Source organism: Pleurodeles waltl, chromosome 6 (assembly GCF_031143425.1).
Source record: "Pleurodeles waltl isolate 20211129_DDA chromosome 6, aPleWal1.hap1.20221129, whole genome shotgun sequence".
In the NCBI taxonomy this organism is placed as follows: domain Eukaryota; kingdom Metazoa; phylum Chordata; class Amphibia; order Caudata; family Salamandridae; genus Pleurodeles; species Pleurodeles waltl.
The window spans coordinates 338,301,386-338,307,410 of record NC_090445.1 but is presented as its reverse complement, the minus strand read 5'-3'; positions in this window follow the sequence as shown (position 1 = coordinate 338,307,410).

Below are 6,025 nucleotides of genomic sequence, written 5' to 3'. Positions count from 1 at the left end.
AAGGGTGTTTATTTAAGTGCTCATAAGTAGAGAGGGATGTCCAATGGGCTGGGGTGATGGTGGAGGAAAGTCCAGGGTAGAGTCCAGTCTATTTTTATCACAGGTGCATTGTCCATGGGGGCATAGGAAGTGGAGTAATGGCAGTTCAAGGTGGACAGGGTGACAGAGTGGGACAGAAGGGTGACAATCAGGAGAGTCTTATTTCCTGGTGAGGGTCTTAGCAATGTTCTCTGGCTTCTGCCTGGATTGCAGGGACCATTTGTGGCGTGGTTCTCCTTCTGCAGGGGGTGGGGTGCTGGTGGCCTGTTGTTCCTGTGGCGGGCCTCCTGTCCACTAGCGCCGGCGGAGGTGGATGGCTGTTCATCGGTGTGGCTAGGGTCAGGGGCCCGTTGTTTTGCAACTGCCTCCTTCATGGTCTTGCCCATGTCAGCCAGCACCCCTGCAATGGTGACCAGGATGGTGTAGATGTTTTTTTTAGGTCATCCCTGATCCCCAGGTACTGTCCCTCCTGCAGCTGCTGGGTCTCCTGCAACTTGTACAGTATCTGGCCCATGGTCTCCTGGGAATGGTGGTATGCTCCCAGGATGTTGGTGAGTGCCTCCTGGAGAGTCGGTTCCCTGGGCCTGTCCTCCCCCTGTCGCACAGCAGTCCTTCTAGCTTCCCTGTTGTCCTGTGCCTCTCTCCCCTGAACCGTGTGGCCACTGCCACTGACCCCAGGTCCCTGATCATCCTGGGTTTGTGGGGTTGCCTGGGGTCCCTGTAGTGGTGGACACACTGCTGATTGACGTGTCCTGGGCCCGCTGGGTGGGTGCTGTGCTGGTGTTTCCTGAGGGGGGAGGCTCTGTGGTGGGTTGGGAATGTGGCAGGGTAACCGACTGTCTGGAGGTCCCTGATGGGCCAGATTGGTCATCCTGATCCAGGCGTAAAGAGCTGCTGTCATCACTGTGGGCCTCTTCTTGGGGGGGGACTGGATGTTGTTGGCAACTCCTCTCCAGTGAAGTTGAGTAGGGTCCTGTGGGGATGCAAATGCAGTGTTAATTTTTCTGCGTGTGCCATCTTGTGCATGAGTATATTCTCCCCCTATGATTGTTATTCCCAAGACAGCTTTGGCTTGTGTGAGTTGTGCTTGGTTTGGTTAAGTGATTGTCACTAGTGTGGATGCTTTGGTGATAGGTGTCCATGCAGGTCTGTGATGGGGGTCCATGGATTGGTGTTGCATGCAGGGCTTGGTACTCGGATGGGTGGGTTGTGATAGCGGGGTATATGTGAGGTGGTGGAGTGATGGGGGTGAGGGTAGGGGTAGGAGTTTGTGATGGCATGCAGGTAGGGTGGGGGATATAGTAGTAAAGATTTGACTTACCAGAGTCCAGTCCTCCTGCTACTCCTGCGAGGCCCTCCGGATGCATTATTGCCAAGACTTGCTCCTCCCATGTTTTTAGTTGTGGGGGAGGAGGTGGGGGTCCACCGCCAGTCCTCTCTACTGCTACCTTGTGTCTTTCAACCACAGAACGCACCTTCCCCCGTAGGTCGTTCCACCTCTTCCTGATGTCATTCTTGGATGCTGTGCCACGGCATTGACCCTGTCCACGGCTCTCCGCCATAGCTCCATCTTCCTAGCAATGGATGTCTGCTGCATCTGTGATCCAAATAGCTGTGGCTCTACCACGATGATTTCTTCCACCATGATCCTTAGCTCCTCCTCTGAAAACCTGCAGTGTCTTTGGGGTGCCATGGATGTGGTGTGATATGTGTGTGGGTATGTGGGGTGCTGTGTTGGGGTGTGTGGTGTGAGGTGCGTGGATGGTGTTTGGGTGAGGGTGTTTTGTGGCTCTGTTTGAGTGGGTGCTCCTGGCTTCTCTCTCTCTCACTTGCAAAAATGTTTGGGTCATAAAGGGTTGTGGGTAATGTGGGTGTGTGTTTTATAGTGGTGTGAGTGTGTGGGTGTGGTGTGTGTATGTGTGTCAGGTGTGTGTAGTTTGCATTGTCCAATGTGGTGGAGTTTTGTTAGTGTGTGTGTGTATTTTGAGCGCAGCGGTGTGTACCAACAATGGTTTACCGCTGTTGAAAGACTGCTGCGGTGATTCGTGGGTCGTGATACTGAGGGCGTATTCCTGTTGGCGTAACATTGTGTGTTTTGGTACCGCAAGTTTATCACTGACCTTTGGTCTGGCGGATTTGTCTGGGTGTCTGTATAGTGGCGGATTTCTCTGTGTGGGTCATAATACCGTAGCGGAATACCGCTGCGGTCACGGTATGTTGGCGGCCGTCAGCACGGCGGTAGGCGGCATTTACCGCCAAGGTTGTAATGAGGGCCATAGTGATTCTATTTTTATGGTAATATAGTTGTGGCTTGTTGGTTTGCAGTACCCTCCCAGACATTATCAAGTGTTGTTGAAGAAGGTATCTAGTGTTGTACAATTTGTGAATGCATCCAGATTGCATGCATTCTGATAGTGTCTGCATTTATTAGTCCTAATAGGACCAATGGACTTATTCCAATCTATAAGCGAATCTAAAGTGTGTACATTCCGCAACTAATGGCATTTGTTAGACTTATTAATTTAAATGTAAATAAAAAGAAATTTATAGACAAACACCAGTATGAGAAAATGAAACACTTTATTCAGTCAAATGATTTCAAGGAGCATTTATGACTTGCGAGCTGTACATAGTTTATTACACATTAATGTACTACCTGCCACAGTGATACAATGGTATTACATAAACTCTTATAATTCATAGCATTTTAGGAGACTTTGCAGTGGATTGAGCAGGGTCAAAAGAGAGTTCCTTTTGGATCTATTGGACACTGCTTAGGATAGCTAAATTAGCACTGGTTGATTCTTGCTGTCCATGTGAGTCGCAACCTGGATCACTGAAACACATGTTCTAAGACTCTCATGTGGCAGGGATCTTCTAATTGGAAGTGTTTGAGAAAATGGACATAATATGGGGTAGTATGCTTAAGAGGTCATCTTTTGGCGTATTCGGTTAGATCGACCATTTGCTGAAGGCCAGCGGTTGAGGCCGTGCTTAATTTGTAAATAAAAACGTGCTGGTGCTCAAAGCCCTCCTCCTAAACATATGGCTGCTGCAATTAAATGAGGGAACACGGAATACTGAGGCAGCGTAATCCTGAAGCCATCTCAGGCCTCTTCAAACCACTTAAGCCACTCCCTGCCCCTTCAGCTCACTTTTGCAGCTTTCTGCTTTCTCCCATTGTTACACTTTTTCGTTTTTCTCCTCCTCCGTTTTTCCCATATGTGTATTTTGTTCGCAGCAAATGCTTGAGGCAGAAGAATAAGCACCGGCCCTAAAAAATAAGTGCCGGTGCTCAGCATCGGAAACAACAAGCACAAATGAAGCACTGGGTTGTGGATAGTGCAAGTTCTGGTCTTAGCCAAGTCTCAGTACATAAGATCCATATTGAGAATTGGTTAGCAGATTTGGTATTGTTATCTAAGGATCATAGAGGTCAGCATTGTAAGGGGCAATATTTATATCTAAACTAGTTATTTTTATCTGTTTTCCATGGTGTTATGTATTATAGATTATGGGTGATTTGTATTTATGTATTTATTTTATATCTTAGCATATTACGCCTTTTCGTGATTTAATGTATTTTCATGGGATCAGCTGTAGTTTGTGTTTCTATATACACCATATTTAAGGGAGTATTACTGTACTGTTTGCTGTTCTAGCGTTACAAAAGAGCGTATTGATGTTTATATATATGTTACACTAACCTGTCTTCATTTTCTTCCCTTTTCAATGACCAGCTCTATGTCCTTTGAATTTTTTTTTTTTTTTTTTCACAAAAAGAGACCGTGGACGGATGTTGACTCACGGATACCACCGGGCAATCGACCTAATGCTATTATGGCACAATTCTTTCTTTCCTTCTTTCTTTCTTACTTTTTCTTTCTTTATTTATTTATTTCTTCCCTGTTTTCTTTCTTTCTTATAAGTTGTAAGCGATTTTCTAAAGTTAAACGTTTTCTCTCACTACAATATTCAACATTTAGATCAGAATAACTCATTATTGTTTCAAAAACATGGAGTCCCTACAGCAGTACTGACTGCTGCATTATTACTGTGCCTTGACGAAAGCCACGAAAAAACGTACTGAAGGTTGCTGGTTCTGCAAATATAACAGCGAAAGCTGTTCCCGACACCTCTTTCTGTAATCTTATATCTCTAGTACTTTAGAATGTGCACTAAATGCCAGTTAGAGCAAGAGTATGTTTCAAATCTATTAAATCTATTAGGGGTTGGCAAACTCAAGCGAGAAAGAGGTAGATGAAGGTCCTCTGTACTCCATGCAGGTACGTGCTGGATTGACCATGCCATCATTTAAAAACAGTTCAGAACTTACTGAGTTTTAGATGAATGATTACGATATTGCTGTTCATTCTTCCAGAGGTATGCCAGCGGTTGGGTGGCCTAGCAGGGTTTTAGTGCTATATTAAGAATTCATGACGGTGTTGAATTATTTTGTATTTATTTTGTAATTGGATAGCACCTTTCTGCCACTGGATAAATCAACTTTCAACAATCCTTCTATTAGGGCGTTGCAACACAATGGATAGCGGACAGCACTTTCTCCTCTTCACAGCTCACTACAGCCCTGAGGCCCAAGATGTCTCCCCATCATGGTGTCTTTGTTTTTGCATCCTGGGTGTGTAGTTACCTCCCTGTCTGTTAAAAATTGGGTTTCTGGTTGGCTACGGTATGCACCTCAGCCAGGCAGAACTTACCCACTCTAGTCAGGACAAGGGAGTTACACGTCCAAGATAACCCCTGCTCACCCCCTTGGTAGCTTGGCACGAGCAGTCAGGCTTAACCCGGAGGCAATGTGTAAAACATTTGCACAACACACAAAACACATGTGACGCAATATCCCCACCACAAAGGAAACACAACACCAGATTATATGAAAATATACTGTATTGTACGCACGGCAATTATCAGACCAAACATCACATATCAGTACTATCCTGCTACCTTAGCAGTTGTCAGAACGTTACACATTAGTTACTCTGCAACCTAGCAGTAGTCACACATAACACACAGGTTACTCAGTCTTCTGCAACATAAGCAGTAGTCAGGAAAACGTTTGCTTATTCCACTCAGGATAGTTGAGCCAAGTTCTTTGTTACAAGGTGCTAGCAGGAGGTGGGGATTGAGTTGGGAGTCTCCTGGTAGGAGAGACCCAAAGCAAGTGTACAAAGGAAGATTGTACCATTTAACTACCTGTTAACCAGCAAGGGGTAGTTGTTCAAGTGAATAATGAGTCAGGAAAGAGCAGGAGAAGCTCCCTAAGCTTCAAAGGGGCCCTCTGTCTTCTCTCCTCCACACTCAAAAAGTTGACCTACTACAAAGGATCCCAGGAATGTCCTGGAGGAAACTTGCAAATCTCATCTGCTGCCTAAACTCTTTCCATCCCTCTCCCTTATGTATTGCTTGGATATAGCAAATACAAAATGTAATCCAGTGTGGCTATGACCACACTCATCCTCTACACCTGCTGATAAGTATGCACACGCGACCTCCATGTCCCACATGGATGGACAAAGGGCCCTATTACAAGGGATGGCAGACCAATGTAAGAAGGTGTGGGACACAAAAAGCAACTCCTCTACCTGGTATGGACAGCTAAAAATATCTTCTGTGCAACTAAAGCTGCCATTTTTGGCACCATTGTTAATCCTCTACACCCTAGCAAGCTGAAATTTGTCATGCTTGGTATGGAGGGGATGCATGGTGTGCCCCTTCAGACCGCAAAGATCTGTTCTGGATTTCAATGCATGCCACAGATATACCTGATCATTGAGGTTGCTGAGGTGGGAGTCAAAATTCTACAGCTTGCTATGATGAACTCGAGGCAGAGGTTCCCATGCCATGCAGAGGACCTTTCTTCATCTCAACACATAATTGATTACATCAGTGTTGACGCTGCATTTTATTTCACCATTCATTTCATTCATCGCATCACTGAAAGGGCAAACAAATGTTTTTTTCAACA